This window comes from Spinacia oleracea, chromosome 1 (genome assembly GCF_020520425.1).
Source record: "Spinacia oleracea cultivar Varoflay chromosome 1, BTI_SOV_V1, whole genome shotgun sequence".
NCBI lineage: Eukaryota > Viridiplantae > Streptophyta > Magnoliopsida > Caryophyllales > Amaranthaceae > Spinacia > Spinacia oleracea.
The window spans coordinates 113,423,966-113,437,401 of record NC_079487.1 but is presented as its reverse complement, the minus strand read 5'-3'; positions in this window follow the sequence as shown (position 1 = coordinate 113,437,401).

Sequence of the window (13,436 nt, the reverse complement as noted above, 5' to 3'; positions counted from 1 at the left end):
GCACGGATCAGGTGGGCTGCGAGCATGGGCCAGGCGCCGTGCAGTTCGCGTGGGCCGCGAGGCATGCGCGCGGGCTGTGCGGTGCTCGTGTGCGTGCTATATGAATCGTAAAGCTATCGGAATTCGTGCTATGATTAAATCCTAATCCTAAAAGATAAAATTAATTATTTAGAGTTCTAAAAGGATTCTAATTAATTAATTAGTATTCTAACAGGATTCGAAATCCTTTTCCATGGTTCTATAAATATATGCCTAGGGTCATAAATTTATACACGAGTTTTTCAACAAGTATTCATACAATAAAAGCTGTGATTTTGAGCAGAAAAATCAGTCACATTACTTGCCCATATTAGCCGAAAATAATAGTACCTTAAGGGAGATTCTAGTTGGTCAATCTTAAGGTGGATCCGGACGTGCTGTGGACTATCTACGGAGGGACGACACTTGGAGTCCTAAAGACTTGTTCTTGTTCGGTTCGGGCGCAACTAGGGAGGGCACGCTACAAAGTGTATGCATCTGAATTATGCTAACTGATTATGTGTAAATAATATGTTTCCTGGCATTAAGGTTTTTCCGCATGATTTATGTTTTTCATATGTATCATAACCTAACACAGATCGGTATGTGCATATCATATCCGTATTAAAAGCGATCTTTACAGCTCGTGTCTAGATCATAACCGATCTATACAGATCATGTACATATCAAAACATATACGTCCAGATCAGTACCGGTGTGTCCAAATAATGTCCAAGTCAGAACCATTATATCGATATCAAAACAGGTGTATCCAGCTCATGTGCATATCAGAACCAATCTATCCAGCCATGTCCAAGTCTATCTAATTAATATATGAACTAGTTAATTAATGACTAAAGTCAAATAAATAATTTGTAATTATAACAATACTTCGTACTATAAATTTTAATAAAGTTTATTTTACATGTAAATCATTTAATATTAATCATTGTAGTTTTTATTATTTAAATCTTAATTATGAAAAACCAGATCATATTAGATCGATCAAATCAGAACAAATTAGTTCAGATCAGATCAGATTAGAAAAAATAAGTTCAAATGAGATCAATAAGGAGAAATAAGGTGAACTAAACGGGACATTAGTCATGTGCAATCAATGAGAATGCTTGGATGAGGTTTTGGAGGCCTCACATCATCCAGTGACTTTTTTTTATTATTATATAGGATTAGATTAGATTAGTTTTTTATTTTGATTTTGGATTGAATTACATTTTAGATTTATTTTTTAATTATTGGAGGGGAATAATTCTGGATGAAATTGTACATGCTTAATGTTAATAATTAATTAATAAAGTATCTACGTGGTACCTAATTATTTATCTACATTGCACTCAACTTTTTTAATTCAAAAATAATTTCGAAATCTTATTTTCATTGGCCGAAACCATTAGATTTCTTACGTGGCGCTCTAATATTGGATTAATGTTTGATTTTAGATTGAATTTTGTTTTATATTAGTGTTTGATTTTGGATAAATTTTATTTTAAATTTGTTTTTTTTAATTATCAGAGTTTTTGATTTTATATGGAATTGTATATATTAGTAATTAACTAAAATATCTATGTGAAACCTAATTAATTATCTATGTGGCATTCAATTTTTCTATTTCAAAAATAATTATAAATCTTACTTTTCATTGGCCGGAACAATGAGAATTCACACGTGGCGCTCTGATATATATACCCTGACAACAACTACTATAACCTTGTTCTCTTCAACTTATAGGACCTTATTTTCAGGCCCTGTAAATTCAGATAAGTTTTAATAAGTTGAATAAGGTCCTATAAGTTCCAATAACATCTTATAAGTAAGGTCTTAAATAAAATGTGTAAGATTATTTGCGTTGATATATTAAATAAATCATATTTATATTATTATATTAAAATAATTTGTGGTTACTAATTGACGATAATAATTACCAATGATACGTAAAGATGAATTAATATGTTATCATTAATTACCATCAATATAATCATAATGGAAAAACTAAATAAACACTTTTAAAACTACGTGTACATCACAAATCAATGGACGATTTTCTTGATGAGACACAAATAATCATAATATTACTTCTTTACATCAATGCATCAAGTGAACTTCTCGTACGGATTATCAAAGAGTTTTTTTTTCGTCCGTGATAAAGTTACATTACAGAGTTAAAGATGTTTATTAAAGAGTTAGTGACAAATATTTTTTTTACAAGTTGGTCGAATTCGTACTTGGATTTTATAAATTTTGGATAATTATTACAAAGTAATAAATATATATTATTAAATAACATAAAAACATAACTATTAATATAAGAAATAAATAATAATTGACTTATTAATTTATATTTATTAATATTTATAATCAAATATTATCAATATTCTAATGGTTAAAAATTTATTAATAATCTAATAAGTTAAATGAAGTCTTATAAGGTGCTATAAGGTTTTATAAGGTCCTATAAGTTCCTATAAGTTAAATAAGATCATATGAGGTCTTATAAGTTAAACAAGGTCATATAAGATCCTATAAGGTCCTATAAATTCAGATAAATTCAGGTCCTCTAAGTTGAAAAAAACACACCATATATGCATATCCTCCGTATGCAATATCATTGCTTGAGAGGTTAAGATTAGGGAGGTAAACCAACTTGATCGAATACTACCTTGATTCAGTTTATGATCATTTAATCTGGCGAACTCGAGCTCGAATTTGAGCTTTCATACCAAACTTGAAAATAAGTTCAACTCGGCTTCGTTAGAGACATTTTGTGTTTATGAATGGTTATAGAACGACTCATTTATTAATCGAGACGAGTTTATAAATGAGCTTTTTTCATAAACAAGTATAAATTAATGAACTTTATATCTTAGATTATTGTATTATAAACTTAACATCCAATGTTATAATATTATAAATTAATTAGATTATAAATTTTATTTTTTAATTATTACAATAATTTACGAGATATGTAAAAGAAAATACATATTTACTATAAATATAATAAATATTTGTTCTTTTTTCTTTTTTATTGACTACATTATTTACAGAAGTATGAAACTATAGTAAAAATAATTTGATGAATCGTAACTTATGTGACATCCATGTGGTACAATTAAAAGCACGACACGTAGGATTACGACACGTTTTAATTGTCGCAACTTAATTGCGAATTCGATATCGGATCTTAAATACCATCCCCTCAAATACTTTACCAGCTAAGTTACGAAGTAGTTAACATCCACGAAGAATTTTTGAAATTGTGCGACCAACATTCACGTTGTTCGTCTGATGTTGTACGTATGGCTCTCCAAATATATACCAAGTTATACGAAATTTATATAGTCAGTCAAATAAATTTACTCCTCAATTTTATTTTATTTTTGATAATAATTTACTCCTCAATTTGTAGAAAGTGAAATGCTACAAAATTTGGAAATCTAAGGGAAGAATAACTCCCTACGCTGAATCAAACGACACTATAACGATGCAAAACAAAAATAGACATGAAGATCGAATTGATGAAATTGATTTACAAACATTCACTCTATTCTGATGTTTCTCCGTATTGTTCTCCAACTATCCCTTTAGTGCATTACTTCATGTGATGCCAAACAAGGACATACAAGATCGAAGTACTTATTTTATTATTATTTATTTATTATTACTGCATTTATATTATTAATAAATAATTAAATATGCTGTTTCTGATTCAGTTTTGAGCCTGCCATCTGAATACCTCTCCCCCACTTCAGGACTGCGTAGTTTAATTTTTCCAGCTATTACACATTTACACTTACCCTACCCTCCCCACGTACAATATTTTTTCTACCTTTCTTAACGTATTCTCCGTTTTTATCCCACGAAAAATCAACTTCTTTTTTTTTTTTTTTTTTTTGTTAAGGGTGAGTTTATCCCCAGACTCACCTTAAATTTCCAGACTCTGCCACATCAGTTTTTCACTAACTTTTTCATTATCCAGACTCATACAAAACTCACCCTATTTTTACACATTATCCCCAGACTCACCTAACTCTTAAAATATTTTATGTATATATGTTTTTTTTAGTACATTTTCCAAATAATATTGAAACTATGTTTTCTTATATATAAACAAAGTAGACCCCGATCAAAAGGTAGGCCGGGTCGAGAACATAAAAATTTGTCCATTATATCGGGGCGGGGCGGGGCGGGCCAAGCTTCGGGCAAATTTTGTATGCCCAAAACCCGCTATTTCGGGTTAAAAATAGCGGGCTTTTGGGCCAATTTTGGACCGGGCAAAATTCATAACTAAAATTATTGTTTTGCATTGTCCAAAGGCCGTATATTTTTTAAAAAAATGTTGGTCAGGCCGTGCCTTCTGCCCAACACCCGGCAATTTTCGGATCGGGTCAGGCCGAGCCAGCGGGCCAAGCCCATGTTGATTGGCTCTAAAACAAAGTAATTTATAATTCGAGAAAAAAAAGAAAAAAAAAATGTTAATTTCGAAATTGACATATGTTCCGTACAAATTAGAAACAATAATACAACATATTAAATTCAAAAGATCTAGAACATAAATTTAAAGGCAAATGAAACAAAATAATACATAAACATCAATAATTTAGTTGGGTGAAATAAGATAAATTAAGTTTGATAATGTGGCATGATTTGATTGGAGGAATAAAAAAAGTGGAGTCTTAAGTGAGTCTTGAGTGAGTCTTGGATTTTCAAACTCACTTCAAGACTTGGTGTAGTCTTTTACCACATTATCCAAAGACTTAGGCTTGAGACTCACCTTGAGACTCCTTTTAAGACTAGGGATAAACACACTCTAAGAGTATTGGATAAACCAGAACGCTTGGAATATATGTACTTTCAAAATATCATCTTTTTATAATTTTATTGTTATTACGGAGTATTTTTTAACGAACGCATGATAAATTGACAATTACGTAGTAATAATTAAGTTGTCATACCTCATGTAACATCACACACCTCCCATCCATCTGACTTTCCATTGAACATGATTTACAAATCTATACTATATATTAAAAAAACGTTTATAAGAAAGTTTGCATGACACGTGGCGCTTTGTTTACGAGCCTTTCATTTCATGTAATCTTTATATACATAGAAAATAAATGTTAAACATGGTTTGTACAAGGTTTGAACACTCGACTTTGAGTTTAAACAACAAAAATTTGACCACTAAGACATGCCATGTTTCATGTTCTCATTGCAAAAAAAATATATAACTAAATGTTAATGTTATTAATGTAGTATTAAGGGGCATCGCCCGGACCCAAAAACCAATTAAGTAATAAAATGTCTGAAAGGCTAATAGAAGCAGGAGACAAGATGGAAGCACAATTAAAAGTATCAATAGTCAAACACAATTTTTGTGTGTAAAAGATCCCCCAACCGTAAATCTAGTTATTGGACAGGGAAACCTAATGTGTATAAGATTATGGTTAGGTTTGTTTTATCGGATATGACCATGACCCTTATCAAACATAGTCAATATAGGGTCGGAGTTATAGAAAAATAATATATATATATATATATATATATATATATATATATATATATATATATATATATATATATATATATATATATATATATATATATATATATATATATATATATATTTTAAATAGGAAAATTTGGTAATATTAATCCAACATTTGGCCGATTTTCTTTTATTAAGCCCACCTACGACATACTTTTTAATAATCCCACCTTTACTACCCAACGACTTTTATTGGGCCCAACACGTCATAAACCTATTGTAGGCGGTAATATGTCCCTACGTGGCAGGACTCTCTCTCGATATATTCAGTCATCATTATCAATTCATCACCATCCCGATGACTTTTTCACCGATTACCGGTCACTTAAGCCTAATAAAAGTCGTTGGGTAGTAAATGTGGGATTATTAAAAAATATGTCGTATGTGGGATTAATAAAATAAAACTGGCCAAAGTTTAGATTAATATTACCAAATTATATATACATACATATATATATATATATATATGTAAAAATTATGTGTATTGATTTGTAATCATGTTTTCTAACATTGGTTTGACTCTTTCATTTCTTATTTTTCCTTGCTCCTTTATTGACCTGTCATTATCATGCGACCTCCCACCTAACTGACAGACTATTGAACGTGATTTGACATTTAAAAAAAAGTGTTAGACAAACTAATAGAAACGAGCCAAGTAGTCAAAGCGTAAGTTCCTATATTCATTTTTTTTCACTTTCACTTAGTGACTTTAAGTATAATTAGCAGTAACGGGTAGCTTTTAGCGGTTGAGTAGCGTGAATAATATTGGATAACTGTTCACAGTCGAAATAGAGGGTAATTAGTACAAGTGTTCGGTAAAGTTAGCAGTTAAAGTTGTAAAATATCATATAAGCTCTTCCACTTCCTCCTATTTTTTTACTTGCACCATTTTCCTTTTTTTTGAAAATTACATATTACTTGCACAATTTCTTTTTATAGTATGCATTCATATGCTTTTTGGTGTGTTCACACAACATATACCCATTTCACTCTTATTTTATTTCATATTTATCATTAATACCTAACTTTTTCTACCTTGTTTGTTATCATATGGCCGTTCTTGATATTTACTTATTTCTATTAATGTTTATGTCCAACTAAATGGTGCAATTAAAAAAAAAGTATGAAGTATATTTTTAAAGCTTTACTAGGATGATAATGTTATTTAAAAGTTACCGACTACTTGGACAGATAACCGTTACTCGCTAGTCAAGCACTGTCCTCTATCGCTAATTTTGTCGAACAATGCATATGTTTAACGTTTTAGAAAAGCTACCTAACCATTAACCTAAACAATTGTCTCATCAAACAATTATAAATTTTTCTAATAGCATTTTAAAATGTTAAAACGCTACCGATAATCAATTCTAGCTATCTCTTAGCCCCCTCTTAACTTTTATATCTCCTTAAGAGTTATCTCTTAGCTAAAATGTGGTAACTCTTAGCTCCCTCTTATTTAGAGGTCGATTATGTCATCCTCTAAATAAGAAATAGCTTTTAGAAAACAAGAGGGGGCGAGGTGTAATATTGTAGGGCTTTTATGCTCGCTTTTTGTACTAAAAATAAAATAAAAAAATATAAAAAGCTACATTTTTGTAATAGGTAAGAAAAAGGGACACTATTGACCAACAACTAGCACAACAGGTTAGTCAGCCCAACTACATATGTAGTTGCAAGTATTTTGCAGTTGATGGAGCTCAATCCTATGACCTCAAGTCACAAGGTGAGTTCTCTATCAACTTCAACAACTTATGTTGGTTGTGAAAATGCTACATAAGGGGTAGTTTATAAGGGCGGAGTAGTATATTTCTTATTTTTTTGGTAGCTAACTCTTATTAAGAGTGAGGTTGAGGTGGATGAAGAGAGAGATTAAGATGGAGAAAATAAGAGCTATACCCTTACCATTAATGCTCTAACTTAACAATTTTTCCAAACACATCTATTACGGTAAAATTTATCAAAATAATAACGGATTTTTCATGAAATACCCCCGAATTTTGGCGTAATTCACCAAATGTCCCTCGACTTTCGGAAATTCATAAAATACCTCTATTTCAATACTTAATACACGAGGTACCCTTATGACATCATCAACCCTAATTAACCCAATTAACCCACCCATTAACCCATTTTTCCCCTAATTATTTTTCTTTTCTCTCACACCCTTCCTTCTTCTCTTCCCTCCGTGGAAGTTACCTTGCTGCTACTGTCCTTCGTCTTCGTCGAACCCGCATCTCAGAAACGACCAAATCACCTCTCCAAAATCCCATAAAGTACCAGATCGTGGGAATTTGATTTTCCCCTTACTCCCTCTTCCCTTCTCTCCTTCTCCCTGTTCTTTCGTATCCCCTCTCATGAGCTGTGAACCCAGAAAATTGAAGAGGTTTAGAGAATTTGACATTAATCAATACCAAAGACGAAAGCTTTTGCTATTTAAACACGAAATTAGATATTTTTTTTGTTTTTTTGTATGATAATTCATAGTCAATTGGATTGTTTAAATGCTTTTTATTGACTTCGTTAATCAAATCAATTACAAATTCAATATTGACTAATGAGTATTTAACCCAATTCCTGTTGTTAAATTTCGGAGTATGTTGTTTCATGTTTGTTCTTGGGTATTAAGTCTCGCTTTGCTGTAATCAATCGATCAATCAGTGATTGAGTATATGAGATTGGATTACCTGTTCGATGCAATTGAGACTTAACTCCTTTTTTTGATGGTGTGATTAGGATGACAAGGCAGATGAGATGAAGCTAGGTTGCTAAAGGCGAGTTGCCCAAAAATTGAAGAGAAAAATGAAGAGATTCAGAGAAAAACGAAGAAAAACCTTAGAGAAATTGATCGAGATTCTTGATTTTGCCTTCAATTTGATTATGGGATTTCAATAAAATCATTAATTAATTTGTGAATCTGGGTTGCTTATTTTTGAAGGGTATTTAATAGCAGTGGTGGTGGTTGTTACGGTGGCAGTAGGAGGAGGAGAGAGAAGAAATGAAACGGTGGGCATGGACGCATGGTGGTGGAGGAATATGCAATCTAGGTTGATCGATTTTTGAGGGGTTAATGGAAGAAGGAAGAGAGTTAATGGAAGAAGGAAGGGGAGAGAGAAAAGAAAAAGAAATGGGTGGATTAGTGGGTTAATGTGCTTTGTTAGTGGGTGGATTGATTAGGGGTGTTAATTAGGGATTAGGTGGGTTAATTACATGTTAAGTGGTTGATTATGGCGTTGATGACGTCATTAATTATATTTGGTGTATTGACTTTTGAAACAAGGGTACCTCATGTATTAAATATTGAACTAATGGTATTTTATGAATTTCTGAAAGCCGAGAAGCATTTAGTGAATTACGCCAAAATTCGGGAGTATTTCATGAAAAATCCGTAATAACAATATCAACCACCTTGTTAAAAGGGATAATTCTTGCCGAGTACGGAGTATATAAAATCAAACAACCACCAAAAATTAAGGGTGAAAATCAAAACTACTAAGAATTTTTCAACTTACAAATACTCTCTTATTTCAATTCCGCTCCTATTTTCAATGAATCACCTCACTCCCATCCAAAGATGACGTGTGCCTTGGGAATTTACTTCAATTTCAACAGAAATCAAAATTTAGAACTTGGAAGTGCTACGCTAGATTACCAAAATCGTAGCAGTAACAAAAAAAACTTTAAATAATTAAATAAATTAATATTAATAATTAATCAAGAATAATAGTGGGCTTATCGAAGTTAAATGGAGGCCCAGGTGATACCCACTGCCACACTCTTCTGTCACCCCTCTCTCTCTCTCTCTCTCTCTCTCTTCTTACCCCTAAATAAATAGCAGACCCCATCTTCTTCCTAAATCATCATCTTCAATCTCAATTTTCTCTCTCCTTTAAAATACCCAATTCTTCAAATTAATCAAAACCCCAGTAAAAATCTTCAAATTTATCAAAACCCCATTAGAAATATTGAGACTTTTCTTCAAATATCTGTTTTTTAGGGGTTTATTGTTCGGGTGATGATAATGATGGCTTCTGAAATTGCGTCTTCTTCAACATCAACACCAATACCTAAATCGATGTCGACAACAACGACAACACCGCCGCTTTACTTCGATGAAAAATGGAAACTGTCCAAGAAAGATGGGAGCAGAAGAAGCGTAGGGAGTTCCAGATCTTCGTCGTTTCTCTCAGGCAATTCGTCGAACAGAAGGTGTGCGTTTTCAAGAAAGTGCGCGAGTCTTGTTAAAGAACAGAGAGCAAGGTTTTACATTATGAGGAGGTGTGTAGTTATGCTAATTTGCTGGCGGGAGTATGGTGATTCCTGATTAAGTAGAAAGATTACAGATTTTTCAACAACAACAAAAAGGTGATTTTGTTTAGAAGAGATATGAAAAGAAGGAATTTTTCTTCTTTCTTTTGTTCCTTTCTAAATTTAGCTCTCTTTTTTTTCTTTTTCTTTCTACGAGATGGGATTTTTGGATGATTAAAATTAGAGAGAAAAAAACCCAATCAAGATTTTGATTTCCCACTTTAATCACACTTTTGTTGTCGTCCGAGGAAGAAGAGGAGTTTTAGGGTTATAAGATCATACACTGTACAGATCTTTTTATTTTTATCTTTTGCCTGTTTAATTTCAGATTTTAGGCCTTTTTTGTATCTAATTCTCCAATTTTGGGTAGTGTATTTCCCCCCATATCCCTGAAAATCAAGAAGATTAAAAAAATCCTCTGTTTTGAGTACCCTGTTTGTTCTTTATTATTCTGTTTCTTTTTTAAAATTTGTTTGATTTTGCTCGTTAATGTTTATATGTTTCTGGGTTTTGCAATGGTGGATCTTTGAATCAATGGGTGTATCTTGAATTTAAAATTTGAGCTATTTTGCAGCCGCAAATCTGGTTAATGAGCTAATTATACAATTAATTAAATACAAGTAGAGTATTGTTTTTAATTGATTGGGGTTAGTTTAATTAGGGGTGAAATCGGTCATACGTAATGGCTCATGGATCAACGTGGAGAGAGAGTGTGTGTTATATAGGGATGCCTAAAAGGGTGGCAGAGATGCCCTTAATTTTGTTGCTAAAAGTTAGTATCTCAATTCCCAAGTACTCCGTACTCAAGTAGCGTTATGTTTTGTTAATCAAGGAAAGTTTTGTTATAATTAAGGTAATTTTTGCACTTTGAGGAAATTGGATCTTCGGTTTTCACTCGAGTTTGTTAGCCCGGTTTAATTAAAGGAGTACGTAGATGGGAAGAATTGTATCGATATCCCGAACCCGTACAAAAAATACTCGTTATTCCCCTCGAAAACAATAGTCACCCCTAGTAACGGGGACTGTTATGAGAGGGATTTGTTCCGAATTAATAGTTAAGACTTAAAGAGTTGTTAGTTTGTTACGGAAGCTGATACATATATCCCTTGAGCTAAATCAATCACAGCCCAGAGGTTCATGACTACTATTATGAAAATATGAGAGGGATTGTCCGGAAATAATAGTCGAGTAGTTATTTCCCTCAAACAATATTTACATATAATAACTGTTATGAAAGGAAAATGAGCAAAATAGTGTATGATGAAATATGATTAAATGAGATATTGAGAGAATATATTTATAAGATGAATCATGATTAGACACTTTCAGTTGTCATCAATGGGACTAGTGTAGTCAAAATTTGAGTGGTGTGATCATCAAGTGAGACAAAAATATTAAAAAGAAAAAAAGAGAAATTTTGTGTGACATTAAATATGTGCCTTAATCATGTCATGTTTGTTAACAAAAAGAAAATGTTTTCCACACATATTGATTTGTCATTTGGCGTTGTAGATAAGAACTCAAAATAGATTGGGGGAAAGAAGTCGAATAGAATTGGGATTCCGTTTCACTAAGCTTTACAACGGGGTATTTGACCACCTAATGGACCACTTTGACCTTTCCTAGCTCAACTTATCTTGGTGGCTATTTGATCAAGTGGTTCAATTATCATGGTCGACATGGTGCCCATAGATATATGAACTAGATTCGTGCTACTTCGATTCATATCGTATTTATTTAATTGTTTGGCTATATCCGGGGTTTTGGTTCCTCTAGTGTTATAAAATAACTCTACAATGTAGAGTTTGAGCATATCAACCATTGAATGAAAAATCAATGGTTCATATATTATCTTTCCAAAAGTTTCCCTATTATTTCTGATCAATATGAGCCATTGATTTTAAAATGTATGATTTAGATAAAACTCTACCTTGTAGAGTTTTATTAAAACTTTAGAAGATTCGGACTCATATTCCGAATACTAGCTAATTTAGTTGGCGATTTATCTTTGTTTGAACCTACTTTATGCACTCTCGTATTCATTAGGCATCAACCTATCTTTGTTTTTCTCTACTGGATAAAAGCACCCTATTTGTATCAAAACATCAGAACAAAAATATGCTTCTTATTCTACTCCATCCGTATTTATTTAAGAGATACACGGGGACCATGTCATTTTACGGGGTGACAGGTAGTTTTGAAATTATTTGTTTAATAAGGTGGTTGGACATAGGATATATTAGATATATTATTTAATTAGATGGTGGAGTTGATAAGTTATTAAATATGACAAGTTTATCTCTTAAATAAATACGACCGAGAAAGGAAAGTGTATCCCTTAAATAAATACGGAGGGAGTAATTAGGGATATGAATGAGCTAACGTACTGTCAACTACCCCGAGTGAAAGCTTGTTCGTTGAGTAAATAAACGAATTTGAACAGAAATTTAAACTAGATTAATAAACTCTTAACAATCAGGTGTTCGACTTGGGCTAGCAAACAATTTTCTGTATAATGTGTATGACCTTGCTCTTGTTTTAAAATTTCAGAACTTGAACAATTAAGCTTTTTTTCATGAAATACCCCTGAGGTTTCACGAAACGCACCAAATACCCCCGCGCGTTTCAAAATACATAATATATCCCTATTTAAACTTATTTGCACCAAATGCCCCTAGACTTAACGGAAGTCTAACTCCGTTAACATTAACTCTTAATTAATCTAACTAATCCTACTTTAACCCTAATTAACTACTGATTAGCCTAATTAATCCTAATTAACACCTAATGAACCCTAATTAACTCTAAATCTCCTCTCTCCTCTCACTCTCCTCTCTCCTCTCAATCTCACGTCTGCTTTTTTCTGGGCATCAAAGTGAACCCATCGACATTTTTCCTTCTTCAAACTATCTTCATCACACATCAATTGCTAACTCAAACCCCCAAATATTCGGACCCAGATTTTCAAGTGAATTGAAATCGTGAAAAATCTGAAAATGAAAAACAAAATGAACCTGAAAATGAAGAACAAAATAAACCAGGAAAATTGGAAAAGATAATCTGAAATTTGAGAGTTTAATTTGATTCCTAAATTTTCAACTACAAATTCGATTCAATCTCCCTCTACTCTAATACCAATCGCTGCTATTCTACTCATCTATTTGCTGCTACTGCTGCTATCTCTTCCCGCAGAAGAACTCAGCCCCAAGAACAAAAATAAGAAAACAAAATCGGAAATTAAAATATGAAAACGAAATTCATTGTAATCTACAAATTGTTTCTGATTATCTAATCTAATTCTAACTACCTTGCGCTATTTTCTATCCTAATCGCAACTGCTGCTATTCTACCTCGCCCAATTCAAATCAAAACGTCGTTCTCGAATCGTTCTTCAACAGATCTGTTCTTATTTTTGGTTTGAGGGAGCAACTGCAATTAGAGGAGAAAGAGAATAGCGCAGCAGGATTTGTTTTATGTTTTTCAGATTTTGATTTTTGTTGTTTTCCTATTTTAGATTTTGGAGTTGAGTTCGTGAGCATAGAATAGCAAC